This window comes from Neophocaena asiaeorientalis, unplaced genomic scaffold, assembly GCF_003031525.2.
Source record: "Neophocaena asiaeorientalis asiaeorientalis breed wild unplaced genomic scaffold, Neophocaena_asiaeorientalis_V1.1 scaffold50, whole genome shotgun sequence".
In the NCBI taxonomy this organism is placed as follows: Eukaryota; Metazoa; Chordata; class Mammalia; order Artiodactyla; family Phocoenidae; genus Neophocaena; species Neophocaena asiaeorientalis.
In genome coordinates, this window is record NW_020172717.1 from 1,807,014 (window position 1) to 1,824,842 (window position 17,829).

Here is a 17,829-nt window from a genome sequence, read left to right on the forward strand (position 1 = left end):
TTTTTTTTTTTTTTTTTTTTTTTTTTGCCTTATGCGGGCCTCTCACTGTTGCGGCGTCTCCCGCTGCGGAGCACAGGCTCCGGACGCGCAGGCTCAGCAGCCATGGCTCACGGGCCCACCCGCTCCGCGGCATGTGGGATCTTCCCGGACCGGGGCACGAACCCATGTTCCCCTGCATCGGCAGGCGGACTCCCAACCGCTGCGCCACCAGGGAAGCCCTGAACATCAGTTTTTTTATCTGTAAAATCTGGAATAAAAATAGTAACCTACTCATAGAGTTATTGTTATCCCATTATTATCTCATTGTCATAATAAATGAGACAATAAAAATTAAGCTCTGTCTGGCACGTAGTGAGCTGAATAGCACTAAATGAAAGTGCTATTATTTTAATGATAATACAATATGATACCTTTCTTACTTAAATTATATACCTCCCAGTACTTGACACATAAAAATGCTCCATACAGTGTTACCGAGTAAAGAGCCAAAGGCTGAAGGAAGAAGAGAGGGAGGGAGGAGGAACAGGTACTCTGATAATCTGGCCCACCTTAGAGCTGGTGATGTATTGCTTCCACAGATGCCGTAAACCTCAGGGCAGGCAAATTCAAGGTTACAAGAGACAACTCCATTCCTCTCATTTTCTGATGATAAACAGTCACAAAGACAAGAGTTTGCATCTTAAGGGCACTTTCTATTTATTAAATAAATGCCTACCAAGTTCAATGCATTTCATATACAAACACGTCATTCAGTCCTCATAACAGCCTTGTAAGGTAGATCGTTTTATCCCCATTTCACCAGAGCTTAGGTAACCTGCCCAAGCCATCTCTTTTCTTAAGTGATGAAGGATTTGATGTTGGGACTTTCTGATTCCACTTGGCCATGTTTCCTCTGGTTGAATTTAGGTGGGCTTTCAGAGAATACGTACTTTAGATGTGCAGAGGCTTACATCACAGAGAGCATGGCTGGGGGAGTCCCACATCTCACATTCTTTTGTTTACTTGCAAATGTATCAGATGTGTCTGACTGTGTGCAGGGGGTCTCTGGGGAACCTTGTATGCAGAAGCAAAAGTGTGAGAATTTCTGAGTGTTGTGTTATGAGTTCTTCTAGGGGCTCCAGCAAACAAAATACAGCAACAACATGGTGTGTACTGTAGTCAGTATTCTAATTCTGCTGTGGTTTGTACAGCTATGCACATGATCTCTGAGCTTGGTCGTGAAGCATCTCAGATTCAGTGCAAATGCCATAAGCAGCTTAGAAGTTGAGATGAATACTGTGCCACGTTTGTACTCCTGATCTTCGAGTTCCCTTTACAACTGGATTTACAAAACACCTTCATAATTCTGGTGTGCTGATGGATGTACTGTTTGCCCGATCTCCATAAAAATTGACTTCAGGAAAGGTTAATTCCGGGTTATAAAAGGACTAAATCTTTTCCTTAACAAGCTTATTTCCTGCCTAACAAATATAATGAGCTAATTAATAAACACGAGCTCAATTTGGCCACTCCTCTGAAGCTGGGAAGTCAGAGTTTTACTTCTGAGAAGTACAAAAGGCCAAGGAGAGCTTCATTATTAAGTGCTAAGTGGAGTCACCTTCCTTTGTAAACCACTCCTCTTATTTAAAGGCCAGAAGCTCAGATCTGACACCTGGGAAGTTGAGAACTTGGTGACAATACCAAAAGGAAAAAGGGATACTTAATTACTTTCTTGTACCTATCAGTTCCACAAGGAAGGCAGACCCTAGGATACTGGTATCGACACCCCGAAAATGGTGTCTTTGTGCTTCTCTTTGATAACTATAAAATGTGCTGACATGTTTCACTGCAAATTACTTCTTAAACCATTAACCATAACCTAATAAAGAGACGTTTGGGGCTTCCCTGGTGGTGCAGTGGTTGAGAGTCTGCCTGCGATGCAGGGGACACGGGTTTGTGCCCCGGTCCGGGAAGATCCCACATGCCGCAGAGTGGCTGGGCCCGTGAGCCATGGCCGCTGAGCCTGCGCGTCCGGAGCCTGTGCTCCGCAACGGGAGAGGCCACAACAGTGAGAGCAGCCGCGTAGCACAGGGAGATCAGCTTGGAGCTTTGTGACCACCTAGAGGGGTGGGATAGGGAGGGTGGGAGGGAGACGCAAGAGGGAGGGGATATGGGGATATATGTATACGTATAGCTGATTCACTTTGTGATAGAGCAGAAACTAACACACCATTGTAAAGCAGTTATACTCCAATAAAGATGTAAAAAAAAAAAAAAAGTACAGTGTGACATAACTTTGCTTCAGCATCCAGCATGTGTCAGGCAGGCTCCTCCTTAGAATGGATTCAGCATTTTTGAATCTTTTGTGAGGTGATCTAGGAGGAACCACAAATTTGGTTTTAGCACAGGATTTTTTGAAAGACCCAAGTAGTAGGATGGCTCAAGATATAAGTAATGAGGTGATAATGTAAACCTTCCCCACAGCATGGTAGCAATGCTGTTACTGCTCACACTGCCATGGCTCGTCGCAGTCTGTCTATGTGAAAGCCGCCATCAGTGGAGGGGATAAGGGAGGGTCCTGAGGCCAAAGTGAGCAGAGGGACCCATGTGAGCAAGGAATGTTCATTCCTTATCTGGCACAGCTTAGCACCAAGTCACTATGTCACTGGGGTCAAGTGAGGACATGGATTGGAAGGGCCCTGTAGCCTTGTAGAGTAGTTGTCTGGAAAGCCCTTGGAGATGGACACAGCCACACAGGAGGGCTGCCCAGCAGGTGGTGTGCAGCCTGTGAGGCTGGGGGTGGGGAAGTGAGATGGGCCACCCTGCTAGCCAGCAGTGGGGGTCTCACATTATAGAAGACCCCTGCTGCCACCACTGCCGTCCTTGGGTGCTATACACTTGAGGTGGCACCTTGGGCAGAATACAGACAGGCAAGAACTGTAGCAGGGACCCACACGTGTGGCTCAGGACTGATCTGACCCACTCATGTGTCCAACATGAGTGAGAGTCACCTCCCGATCTCCATGTCAGCACTTTTCACAGACCAGTCTTGGTTGTCCCAAGGAAGAAATACCCTGCTGGCCAGATCACTCGCTTGGAACTGGAGCTTCCCTAAGACAACCGGATTGTTGGAGCTCTCTGAATCATCTGGGGGACTCCCTGTGCAGAGCCTGGGGATAGATGGTCTGAGAGTGCCCTGAAGGGTAAAAATGGGAACTGGGACCCCTGTGGTGCTGGTTCAAGTGCAGAGGATGGCACTGCTGTCTCTGGCAGGTCCCAGGCAGCAGAGGAAGGTGCTTCTGCTAACTGATAGCCATGTAGGACCTGGTCCAGCCCTAGGGTGCTCCTCCAAAGCATGGGGGAACCCTGAGGCCTGGGTCTAAGGTGCGATGGTAGAGGAGCAAAGGGTGCACATGAACACAGCTGGAACGAGACTGAACACTGGGACCACTGGAGAAGCCTGAGAAGGACAGGGGCAAGAATGGGTGACCTTTCCGTCTGGATACTCTTTGACACGCAGGCTGCCCTGCCAAGCTCTGGGCTACTTTGAAGCTTGCATGTTGCCCCCAGGGTGTCTTTGACAATATGCTCTGACTCTGTGTATTTGCTTTTGGCTTTCTTCTTCTAGCAGTACCTAAAGAAACCTGTGTTTGCTTCCTCCATTCACGTATTCTTGGCCTCATGATTGCACCTCTATTTTCTTTGCAATAACAAGCTGTCTCCTCCAACTCGCAGTGCACATTGCTGGCGCAGGGTTCAGCAAACTTGTTCTGTAGAGGGTCAGATAATATTTTCAGCTTTGTGGGTTGCATGGTTTCTGTTGCAACTACTTGATTCTGTCATGGTGGGGTGGAAGCAGCCATAGATAGTACGTAAATAAATGGGTATGGCCGTTCTCCAGTAAAGATGTATTTACAAAAACAGGCTGGATTTGGTCTTCGGGCCATAGTTCACTGACCTTGCCCTAGAATCTAGGGTCTAAAGCAATGGCTTTCAAATGTTTTTAAGTCACAGAAAGCACATATTTTACCTTACTACCTGGTATACACACATATATAATTGAAATAGAAGTTTCATGAAACTCTCCTTATCTTTCTACTTTTGATATACTCTAAACTATTCTATTCTGTTTTGTTCCATTCTATTCCATTCCCTTTTATTCTGTTCCATTCCATTCTGTCTCATTAAAACATGCTAGTCCTGACTAATTTGATTTCATGACCCACTAAAGGTTGCAACCCACCAGTTTGAACGACAGTGCCCTGCTGGGGCTGACCTCCCTGAATGGTCCAGGAGTGGGCTGTGGCAGTCAGCACATTCTGTTTCTTTCTACCCCTGGGCCCTTCTCCCATCCAGTCAGCTAGGTATTCTGAGTTTATTTCCTTAGGTAAGGAATGGTCTACTGGTCTGCTTTGAGAAAAGAGTCAGTTCTTGGCTTTTGGCTTACAATCTAATTAAATGCAAAATTTAAAGACAAGTTCTGACCAGGAAAATGCTTTGCAGGGCCCAGTGCAAAATGACATTGTGAGGTTCTTTGTTAAAAAACCAAGTTTCTTGATGACAACAGCAGAGCATTAAGCCAAGTGTGGAGCCCTTATAAGCACCAGGCCCTGCGTGGCTGCACAGGTCCCATACACATTAAGCCAGCTCTGTGTGGAGACAACATGGTGACTTAGACAAAAACTCCTTGCCAAGCTGGGAGTAGGGAGTGAAAGGAGAGGATGTGAGGGGAGAGAGGAGAGGATGAAGGGTCTGGGCATGGAGTGATGTGCAGATCTGAGTTGATTCAAGTCTCCTAGCTTCCATTGGGCACTTCTGTGAGTGGAGCCTGAGTCAGTGCTCTGGGATCCAGTCTCCACCTGGGTGAACACCATGCTTTCCCTGCATGGCTCAGCTGTGGGAGTTGCTGTTTCTGCAGTATCAGATGGAGACTTCCCTTCTGCAGTAACCATGTGTCGCCGTTGGCCTTGGCCATGTAGCAGGAGAGATGCCCATGTGAGCTGGAGGTATGGCTTGGTCCTCCTCTCACTTAGCACTTGTTGGCAACAGCTCTCTAACATTCCTGGATGCTACTGAACCCTGAGATGCAGGAGGTGCCCTGCTCACCTAGAAGAGTGGTGCCTGTGTTTGGATGGGTGGGGTCTGTATTATTTTGCCAGGGTGTCCGTAAGAAGGTACCACAGGCTAGGTGGCTTGAATGACAGAGATGTGTTGCCTCACAGTTCTGGATGCCAGAAGCCCGAGATCAAGGTGCTGGCAGGGCTGGCTTCCTTCTGAGGGCTTTGAGGAAGCATCTGGTCCATGCTGCTCATCTGGCTTCTGGCGGTTCGTTGGCAGTCTCGGGCATTCCTTGGCTTCTGCTGCATCAGTCCCATCTGCCTTGTCTTCACATGACGTTCTCCCTATGCGCATGTGTGCGTCCAAATGTCTTCTTTTTATAAGGACACCAGTCAGATTGGATTAGGGGCTCACCCTACTCCGCTATGACCTCATCTTAACTAATTATACCTGCAATGACCCTATTTCTAAATATAGTCACTTTCTGAGGTGCTGTGTGCTAGGACATTAGCATATCAGTTTTGGAGGGTGGGGACACAATTCAACTTGTAAAAGGGCCAAAAGAAACGAGCTTGTCTTTCTCCCGAGCTACCACAATGGTGAAACATACCTCTATCAACACTTAGAACAAGCAACCCCAAGAGGGGCTGTGGCTATGGGTTATGTGCCCAGCAATTACTTGTAACCCCCCTTTCCTTGCCCACTTCCCACTGCAGAGGCTGGTATTACCCAGATTCTCAGCTTCCCCTTGCAGTTAGGGGTGGCTGTATGTCCTAGGTCTGGCTAGTGACATGTAACGGGTGGTCTCTGGGAAAGGTTTCCTTCCCAGGTGAAAGGGGAGAGAGGCCAGTGGAGAGAGATTTTTTTTTTCTGCTCTTGGAATGTTGCTGTGTGAGACTTATGCTTGATGTTGCTCTAGTTTCCTGCCACCATGAGGGAAAGGCCAGCAGAATCACAGAGCTTCACACCCAGCACTGTGACCTGCCTAAGCCCTGGACCAAATAAGGAAAGTCTCCCTCTGCACTGTGTGATATGTGAGGTATTTAAATGTCTGTATTGTATTAAGACAGTGTTGGCTAGGTATTGCCACTTGCGGCCAACGACATGCCGACTTCTATAGAAGTTCTGCAAAAAATGGTTAAATAGATGAAGGAAAATGTTGAATGTTATCATTTCTCTCAAAGCATTATAGTGTATGAAAGCAAATCAAAGGCTTTACGAAGTTCTGTTAACCCCAGTGTTTCCGAAATATTTGTAACTATGAGGCTTCTCTCGTCCATCCTCTCCCTCTCCCTCTCCCTCCCTCCCTCTCCTATGACATCTATTGATGTAACCATTGTCTTTTTTAGTATGGCAGATCTTGATGGAGCTCAGTTTGGAAAATGTTAAAAGTATGGTATCAGATATGCTCAAGCTCTCTACCAAAGCCAAAGTTTCTGACTTTTTAATGCTCTCCACACCACCTCTGTATATTACCACCAGCAGTCCATCCCTCTTCTGAGAACGGCAGCTCACTGCCCCCCACCCCACTGTGCCTCGAGGAACAGGCTGGCCCCTAACTCGGGGGCTGACTCCACTGAGGAGCTCCTTGTGCCCCTTGGGTGATCTTCCTAGATGAAGCAGTGACCTCTCGCCAACTCATTGACCCCCGTCGCTCTGCTTCTCTCAGAGACAAGCAGAAGAATGTGGGAGCCAGAGGCTGCGCTTAAACTGTCAGCTACAGAAGAGCCATTGTTGCCCTGGAGGTAGCGGAGACTAAATTCGAGGAGAACGTGTGTGCTTCCTCTCGGGGAGACAGAATGGAGCAGTTGGCCTATTAGCCAGAAAGGAGTTTCACTAGCATCAGCTGAAACAACTACAGAAAAGCAGCTTTGGTGAAAACCACTCGTTTTGTTGCTCGCATACAAAACGCCCACAATTTCCTAGCTTATGCTTTTTCATTTCTGGGCTAGCCAGGTGGAGAGTGAAGACAGCTTACGGTGCTTTATGTTTGTATTATGTTACACGTGTACAACGTTTTTCTCATCTGTCGCCTAGGGACAGTTCTCTTTGCTATCCCCTTCTCACAGAGAGGAAAATCTACCTTTTTTTTTCACCCCCTAAGACTACCAAGATTAGAATTTGCCTCTTGTGAATTGTTTAGTTCATTGAAGGGGTACCTTCACAGAGACAAATATCTCAATAACTGCAGAATGAAATTCACACGCCTCGCACAACAGGACACACTGAGTAATGGAGAGCGACTCTTGATTTGGAATTAGACCAACCAGACACTAATGCCAGGCCTCTTACCTGTGATTTTTCAGGAAGTGCCTTGAATCTCCTAAACCTCTCTGTCCTCATGTGTAGAGTAGGAAGATAGGATCTGTCCTGACCACTCTGTAGAATTGCTGTGCGGATTCCATGGAGAAGGCTGAGCTACTCATCTTGCTTATTCTTGTATCTTTAGCATTGGCATGTGATAAATATTTAATAAATGAATATTGAATGAAAGGAGAAGTGAATGTGTAAGGGTTACTGTTTCCCATGGCACTTCCAAATCTTACTGCTAGCATGTGTAGAAGTTTGCAATTATAGATGTAGTTGTTTGGTTTGTGAGATTACTGGTTTAATATTTTGATTTGACACTTGCTTAACTATAAAATCCCATACAAATATAATAACAATAACAACAATAGTACTAATATCATTTTCAATTTTAACAAGGATTATCCAGAATCTAGATAATTAATTAAAATAGAAGTTAAAAGATTACAGATTCCCTCTCTCCTGTTGTAGTCAGATGTTTGTCATAGTACAGACCCAGACCAATTCATGCCTTCTTTCCTTTCATAGCCCTCTCTGTTTATGTACAGTATACGGAATTTACAGTGTGTATAAAAGCTTCCAGAGGTTAGGTTCAGAAGATAGTAGGGATAACAGTAACTGTTAGGATACACAACTTCATTCTTTTGAATGATCCTGAAAAGAAAGTAGTGGCAATATTTCTTATTGACATGAAGGTGGAGGTTCTTGCCATTTGTTTATTAAGGTACATACTGAGCAAATATATATACTAAGCACCTTCTATGCCAGGCAGTGTGCTAGGTGTGGGGAGAAAATGGTAAGCAATACAGATACTCTTGCCTCCTATAAAGCATAGAGTCTAGTGGGGGGATAAATACTAAACACTATTTGTACAAGTAAGTCTATACGTATAAATTATACAAATATACATTATATTATATCCAATATACATATAAGACATATATGCTAGGAAGGATATTTAAACAGTGCAATAAGAAATGATAAGAGAAGGAGAGGTTTAGGTTAGGGGCAGAGAGGGCTTCTATCAAAGAGTAGAACAAGCTGAGACCTAAATGGTGAGTAGATGAAGCAGGTAAAGAAGAGGGATAAGGGCGGGAAAGTGCAAAGGCCCTGAGGTGGCCACATGACCTGCAGCATACAGAGCAGGTGATACATGGTAGAGGTAAGTCTGGAGAGGTGAGCAGGACCAGGTGATGCAGAGCTTTGTATCAAAATGAAGGATTTTAGTGGGTTTTTTTTTTTTACATAGTTTTCCCCCAGCTTTATTGAGATAAAATTGACATATAACATTGTGTAAGTTTAAGGTGTACAATGCAATGATTTGATACACATATATATTGTGAAATGATTACCACAATAAGGTTAGTTACACATCACCTCACATAATTACCTTCTTTTCTGGTGAGAACATTAAAGATCTACCCTCCCAGCAACTTTTAAGCATATAATACAGTAATGTTAATTATAGTCACCATGCTACACATTAGAGCCCTAGAATTTATTCGTCTTATATCTGGAAGTTTGTATACTTTGACCAACAGCTCCCCATTTCCCCCACCTCCCAGAACCTGGTGACCACTATACTACTCTCTGTTTCTATAAGTATGGCTTTTTCAGCATCCACATATAAGTGAGATCATAAAGGTTTTGTCTTTCTCTGTCTACCTTATTTCACTTAGCCTAGTGCCCTCAGGGTCCATTCATGTTGTCACGAATGGCAGGATTTCATTCTTTTTTATGGTTGAGTAATATTCCATTGTGTGTGTGTGTGTGTGTGTGTGTGTGTGTGTGTGTGTGTGTGTGTGTGTATATATATATACACACCACATTTTCTTTATCCATTCATCTGTTGGTGGACACTTAGGTTGCTTCCATGTCTTGGCTATTGTGAATAATGCTGCAATGAACATGGGAGTGCAGAAATCACTTTGAAATACTAATTTCATTTCCTTTGGATATATACCCAGAACTGGAATTGCTGGATCATATGGTACTCCTATTTTTAATTTTTTGAAGAACCTCCATACTGTTTTCCACAGTGGAATTGGTACATCAATTTACATTCCCACCAACAGTGTACAAGGGTTCCCTTTTCTCCACATCCTCACCAACACTTATTATTTGTTGTCTTTTTGATAATAGCCATTCTCAAAGGTGTGAGGTGACATCTCATTGTGGTTTTATCTTAACTGCAATGAGAGCCTGTTGAACAGTTTTGCATTTTTTTTTTTTTTTTTTGCGTTACGCGGGCCTCTCACTGTTCTGGCCTCTCCCGTTGCGGAGCACAGGCTCTGGACGCGCAGGCTCAGCGGCCATGGCTCACGGGCCCAGCCACTCTGCAGCATGTGGGATCTTCCCAGACCGGGGCACGAACCCGTGTCCTCTGCATCGGCAGGCGGACTCTCAACCACTGCGCCACCAGGGAAGCCCCAGTTTTACATTTTTTTAAGATTATGTTGACTGGTGTGTGGAGAATGAATTAGGGTCAAGTGAGAGTGAACAGTTCAGAGGTTATTGCTGTAAATCAGAAAAGGGATGATGGTGTTTTGGAGGAGACAGGTGAAGGTGGAGAAAAATGGAGGAATTGGAAACACTTCGGAGGAAGTGTCTCTAAGACTTGTTGAGGAATTGGGCATTTGGACATTGGAGGAGATGATGGACCATGGAAGACAGTAGATTTTGGGCCTGAGAAATTGGTTGGATGGAGGAGCTACTGGAGGAGAAGTGATTTGATGGAAAGATTTAGAAATATGAACACAGGATAACCTTTCTTTTTTTAAAAAAAAAATTAAGGCTTTATTTTTTTTAGAGCAGTTTCAGGTTCACAGCAAAATTGAAGAGAAGGTACAGAGATTTCCTATATACCCCCTGATGCCACACATGCATGGCCTCCCCAGTTTCAAACATCCCCCACCAGAGTGGTACATTTGTTGCAGTTGGTGAACCTACACTGACACAGCATAATCACCCAAAGTTCATAATTTACATTAGGTTCACTCTTGGTGTTGTACAGTTTATGGGTTTGGACAAATGTATAATGACATATATCCATCATTAGCATACAGAGTATTTTCAGAGTATGTCCTAAAAATCCTCTGTGTTCTGCCTATTCATCCCCTGCCACCCTCCTCTCTGTCCCCATTTCCACCCCCACTGCCAACCCCTGGCAACCACTGATCTTTATACTGTGTCCGTAGTTTTACTTTTCCCGGAATGTCATATAGTTGGAATCAGACAGTATGTAGCTTTTCAGATTGGCTTCTTTCACTTAGAAATATGCACTTAAGGTTCCCCCATGTTTTTCATGACTTGATAGTTCACTTCTTTTTAGCACTGAATAACATCCCATTGTCTGGATGTACCACAGTTTGTTTATCCATTCACCTACTGAGGAACATCTTGGTTACTTCCAAGTTTTGGCAATTATGAATTAATCTGCTATAAACATCCATGTGCAGGTTTTTGTGTGGACATAAGTTTTCAACTCATTTAGGTAAATACCAAGGAGCATGATTGTTGGATCATATGGTAATAGTATGTTTAATTTTGTAAGAAACCACCAAACTGTCTTCCAAAGTGGCTGTAGCATTTTGCGTTCCCACAGCAACGAAAGAGTTCCTGTTGCTCCACATGCTTGTCAGCATTTGGTGTTGTCAGTGTTCTGGATTTTGACCACTCTAATAGGTATGTAGTAGTATTGTTTTAATTTGCATTTCCCTGATGACATATGATGTGGAGCATATTTTTATATGCTTATTTGCCATCTGTATATTGTCTTTGGTGAGGTGTCAAAGCCTTTGACCTAGTTTTTTTTTTTTTAACATCTTTATTGGAGTATAATTGCTTTGCAATGTTGTGTTAGTTTCTGCTGTATTACGAAGTGAATCAGCTATACGTATACATATATCCCCATATGCCCTCCCTCTTGCATCTCCCTCCCATCCTCCTTATCCCACCCCTTTAGGTGGTCACAAAGCACCGAGCTGATCTCCCTGTGCTATGCAACTGCTTCCCACTAGCTATCTATTTTACATTTGGTAGTGTATATATGTCAATGCCACTCTCTCACTTCGTCCCAGCTTACCCTTCCCCCTCCCCGTGTCCTCAACTCCATTCTCTATGTCTGCGTCTTTATTCCTGTCCTGCCCCTAGGTTCTTCAGAACCATTTTTTTTTGGTCTAGTTTTTAATTGGGTTTTTTGTTTTCTTACTGTTGAGTTTTAAGAGTTCCTTGTATATTTTGGATAACAGTCCTTTATCAGATATGTATTTTGCAATTGTATTCTCTCAGTCTGTGGCTTATCTTCTTGTCTCTTGACATTATCATTCTCAGTGCAGAAGTTTTTACTTTTAATGAAATCCATCTTATCAATTTATTTCATGGATCCTGCCTTGGTGTTGTATCTAAAAGTTATCACTATACCCAAGATCATCTAGGTTTTTTCCTATGTTCTCTTCTAGGAGTTTTATAGTTTTGCATTTTACATTTAGGTTTGTGATTCATTTTGAGTTAATTTTTGTAAAGGGTGTGAGATCTGTGTCTAGGTGAATTATTTTGAATGTGGATGTCCAGTTGTTCCAGCACCATTTGTTGAAAAGATTACCTTTGCTCCATTGTATTGCCTCTGCTCCTTTGTTGATTATATTTATGGGGATCTATATCTGAGCTCTCTGTTCCGTTCCATTGATCTATTCCTCTATTATTTCACCAGTTCCACACTGTCATGATTACTATAACTTTATAGCAAGTCGTGAAGTCAGGTAGTGCCAGCCTTCCATCTTTGTTCTTCTTCAATATTGTGTTGGCTATTCTGGGTCTTTGCCTTTTTATATAAACTTTAGAATCAGTTTGTCAATGTCCACAAAATAACTTGCTGGGATTTTGATTGGCATTGTATTAAATCTATAGATTGACATTTTGACAAGTTGAGTCTTCCTATTCATGAGTATGGAAGTATATCCTTTCTTTAATATTTAGAAACATATCTGGATTGTTTTTCAGATTCAATTTCTCATATTTTCTAAGCAGCTGCAGAATATATTTATTGAGAAGGGAAATTTACATTTTATTTTTAAAAACAAACTTGTTTATTGGTTATGTTATGTTTGTTAGTACTTGTGATGCAGATCTTGAGACAGATAGGACTATATTAACTACCACACATTCAGTCTGTTGAGCTGTGTCAAGAGAAGTGTGGGGAAATCAGTCACACTTCATAATGAAAGCAAGTCTACTTGGCATTGACAGAGTTGCTGGTTAGATTTCTCATGTTATGAGAGATAAAGAGCAATTAAAGTGAAAATTTCTATTTACCCCTTCAGAATGTAAGGAAAATCATTAAGAGCCAATCATATTGGAAGATTTTTCACAGTGGGAAGAAAGGTTGAAGGCAGATTGTGTTCAGACCTGCCAGAATCATTCAACAGAATCTTTCCGTACTTGGCAGCATTAGGCAAATGCCAGTGGACTCCATTCATATAAGGGATATGGTACTTATTCCTTAGCTTTTGAAAGGGGCTCACAGCCCCTTTCAGTTCCACTAAAATGTTTACTTTGATGAAGAATGGTTTATTTTAATTCCTAGGCCTGTGGAATTAAATAATTAATAAGCACCTAAGATTAGTGCTTATTTTCTTGGTAGGGATAAAATACATATTCTTATGTTTCATAGAAAAAAAGATTTTACTTGAACAAAACCCATCTAACTATTTAGTGTTGGGGGCAAAGTGATAGATTCAAGAGACATCTTAAAGAGAATCAGGTAACTTCATTTCTTTGCTCGAAGTGTTAATCTGAATCAAATGACATTGAAACACATGGCTAATCATACACTGAAATGTCAAAATTGGATACCAATCCCCAGAAATTCCAATATCAACATATTTGGATCATTTAGTGAGTATATTCCAAGTTTCCCATTTGTGGATTATATGTCATAACAGTTCCACAATATCAAGCTTAAGATCTACTCTTCACCTATTGTTTATGCAATGCAAAAGTTAAATCATTGTGTAAAATATTACGTTATTTTAATATTCAGTAGGGAGATGTTGAGAATGCCATGCACATTTAAAATCTCTTAAATTATTTAACATATGAAAATCCATCTGTGTTACTGTTTACGTAAAAAGCTTTTCCTAGTTCCTTGGCAGTAGCAATTAAGCTTTATTTTTCATGTCAAAGCTTAATAATCACAAAATATGGTGCCTGTACTCAATAAATTTACTTATGAATAATACTGAATCCTTCTTGATCAATTAATTATCTTTGAAACCCTCCTCCATGGAATTTAGAAATTTCAGATTTATAAAAGGCTATTTAAGAAATAGTAACTTTAGGACAGAAAGAAAGAGAGTAAAGTTGTAGGACATTAAGCCAAGGTTAAAAATAGTTTTGCAATTCACCAGTCCTTTATTGAGAGTAAGCAGAGGTGATTACACTCAGAAATGAGAGACAATATTTATTTCATTTATTATCATTACCTGGATATATTTGTTTCCAAGAGTTGCTGTAATAAGGTACTACAACCGGGTGTCTTAAAACAACAAAAATTTATTCCTTCACAGTTCTGGAGGTTCTTAAATCAGGGTGTTGGCAGGGTTGGTTCCTTCCTGAAGACTGTAGGAGAAGATCCTTCCTTGCTTCTTCCAGCTTCTGGTGGATTCAGGTGTTCCTTGACTTGTGGTAATAAAACTCAAATCTCTGCCTCCATCTGTACAGGGCTTCTCTCCTGTGTTTCTCCTCTTCTGTGTTTTCTTTTCTTATAAAACACTTATCATTGAACTTAAAGTCTACCTGGTTAATCCAAGATGATCTCATCTAGAGATTCCTTACTTAATTACAGCTGTAAAGACCATTTTTCCAAATAAGTTCACATTCACAAGTTCTGGGACTTCAGACTTAAGAGATATCCTTTGGGGGCCACAACTCAACCCACTTCAATTGATTAAGAGCATCTTATAAATGTTAATTTTTGGTTTTGATAATTGTACTAAGATGCTAATATTAGGAAATCTGGGTGTGTTATTTTCATAACTTTCTGGTAAGTCTAAAATTATTTCAAAATGGAAAGTTAAAAAAAAAAAAGAAATAAAGCTCCTTGAACTGCACTTCAAACTTACTGAATCCTAGTCTCCAGGGGGAGGAGATGTGCATTTAATGTTAATAAGTGCTCCAGATAATCCTTATGTAGACTCAGAAATTATAATTCCCCTTTTAGAGAAAAGAAATACAGCATAAAATAACTGCCTTTTTTGTCAAGCATTGGTTACAGGAGATTTATAGGTCACAATTCAGTATATGGTTTTTACAGATGAAAGTGGATGATGCCCCTACCAGAGTTTGCATGGTGGCCCTGGGTTTGTCTAAGAGCTTGTCTAAGATTAAAACTCCAATGCTGCAACATATTTAAGTTTAACTCCTTTATAAGTGTTCGTTATTTTAGAAGTGCTAGAATCTACTCCATAATCTCTTGTGCAATGACTTGTGCTTACTTTCTTTCATGTCATGACCATTGATTGATTGTTTTTGAGGTGGGATTTCAACCATTATAGAGACAAGTGTGATTCTGCTTTACTCTAGTTCCCTAATGGTAAAATTTTCAGTTTAGGTGCTTTGAACTGCAGCCTGTCTGGGACTTAGTCCTTTCAACAACCTGATTCACTGATTATTGCAATGATTGCTTCTGCAAAGTTCCTAGCTGGAAAGTGAAAGAGTTTAAAACTCAGCCAGCTGCTTTGTGAACTTGATATTAACTGATGATCAACTGATGTTTTTATTTGAATAACTGAATTTCTGTGTGTCAATCGACTTGTAGTTCTGGTGTTTGCAAGCTGAGCTTTAACCTGCTCCAAAGGTGTGCACCATCTAAGTACACTGCCCATTTACAACCACCTTAAAAAGGCCTTGTCCACAGAAATAGAGACACAGAGGTAGAGAACAAATGTATGGACACCAAGGGGGGAAAGCAGGGGGTGGGAGGAACTGGGAGATTGGGATTGACATATATACACTAATGTGTATAAAATAGATAACTAATGAGAACCTGCTGTATAGCACAGGGAACTCCACTTCGCTGTACAGTAGAAACAATACAACATTGTAAAACAACGATACCCCCCCCCCAAAAAAAGAGAGAGAGGGAGAAAAATTAGGGTAAGAGAAAGCAGGGAAGAGATGAATCCCCCTGAGTCAGCCTGAGATAAACTTAAGACCTTCAACTGTATGCACCTTTGAATCCTGCTCTTAAATTTCAGCCATAGGTTCATTACTTACTGATCTATTTGATCACTTCTAATATCCCAGCTTGACATGTTAGTTGTTTTAAATTGCTAGGACACAAAGTTAAATTCTGTGTTTGAAGAAAACCAGCAGAAGACTTCATAGTTCTCCTCCTGGTACTTAAATGTTAATCACGAATTCTGCACTCCAATGCAGATTACAGGTAACAGTATTTTACTCACGTATAATATTCTGATGTTGAGCCTTCTTCCCTTGATGTTTATGAGCCCGGAGTTGGTGGTGTCAAAGTCTTTTCCACAGTACACAGCCTAGGATACTGCTGGGAGAGACTTATGGGGATGTCTGTTAAAAACTTCACTTTTCAGTGCCCATTACAAAATGATGATGCATACTAATTTAGGATTGAAATTAGATTATGTTAACACTTTAACATTTTGGCCATGAATGATGGCTTCTATATAAATGATTACTTTTATATTTTGAATCACCTCACATTAAATGTCATCTTCTATTTATTCATTCTTGTAGCACCCCTCCCCTCCTCTCTACCTGTCATAGTACTTTGCATACGGTAGGTGCTCCAATAAATATTGACAAATGTTTAGTAAAAAAAAAAAACCAACAAAACAGAGTGGTAGTAGAAAATTTTTGAAAACTTTCTCCTACTACAAAAAGATCATATTTTTACGGAAAGAACAAGCAATTTGCTTTTAGATATTCATAAAACTAACATTTACTGTGAACTTATTACATTCCAGATTACATTGTTCCTAGGCAACAATGATGAATGGGACCTGGTCCTTGAGCTTACAGTCAAGTTAGGGAGATGGCCGGAAGTACAGAGGTGTCACCAACTACGGTGCTACTTACATATGTCTCTAGTTTGTTCAGTCAATGCACTCTCCCCACTTCCTAGGATAAGTGTGGGCTTTCTGCATTACTACCTGTTCAAGACCCCCTGGCCCTATGGCCTTATGGATTTTCTGGAGTGTGGGGAGGTTTGATGGGATGAGTACCAAGTAATGTCTGCTGGTATGGGGGTACTGGGCAGTTGAGGGTGAGGTGAGGAGAAGGAGGGGAGAGGAGAAGGACATCCTCTCTGGTGCAGAAGAGGGATCAGGTGGTATGGACCTCGGGTGCAGGACATGGGAGGCTCTCCTTGAAGATGAAAGTTGAGCTGTCCTTGGGCAATGACTCAGTTCCAACATGACTTCCATTGGTTCTCAGGCCTCAGAGACCGCAGCTCTTTCCATCTCCTTTGCCCCAGTTGCTCCCCTTTCACGTAGTCCTCTTGAATGCTGCCCTTCCCTCTGCCATACAAATTCTCCTCTATTCTCTTCTTCCATAACAGAACTTATTGGCAAGACATCTCCTACCCTCCGATTTTTTCCTAAAACTTCCCGAGGTCAGGAATCAAACCTTCAAAGGGTCTATATTTCCTTTCATTCTTCAACTGCAGCAAAAGAGAAGACAGAACATTTCCATTTCCATATTAAAACAGATTAGTACATTGATAATCACACACTTAGACACAAATAATTATGGCAAGAAGCCAGTGAGCTTTAGTGGAGGCAGATGGAAAAGTCCATGAGGGCAAAGAGGAGGGAGCCAGATGTGAGTGCAGCCTTCCCTGGGGGAATGACGCTGGAGCTGGGTCTTGGCAGATGTGTGGGATATTATTGAGAGAGAATTCCAGGTGGAAAAAAAAAAGACTTACATGGAGCCTCAGAGGAAAGAGCTTTGGGCAGCCTGGGGTGGATTCTGTGGGGGAATGGTGGGCGCTGAGGCAGGGTGGCTTGGGAAGAGCCAGGTTGTGATCAGCTGTGTAAGATGTGCTAGGGAGTTGGGTCTTGACCTTCCAGGCAATGGGAAACTATTACCTAAATCTCACAGAGGCACCCATTCCTGCCCTCCCTCTAAATCAGTCTAGATGTTAATAGCATTCCTTAGCCTAACAATAAATTTGCGGTCGTCCTGCCAGCTTGGGCTCACCCCGAGAAGCTTGTGAGCAGCTGTCATCTAGTAAATGAACCACACGTTTAGCTGGAATGGCTCTGCGTCCTCTCATTCCTCCCAGCCTGTCTAGTTAGTCAATACTTGTATGTCAACAGAGATCTGAAGAAAAAGAAGGGAAGATAAATTAAAGTTGTTGAGTAAGATGGAGCCTTCAGAGTCGTGGAGGCCTTAGAGAGAAAAGCAAAGTCTAATCGGCATTTCTTATCCTCTTGGCTTGGCTCAGGTGAT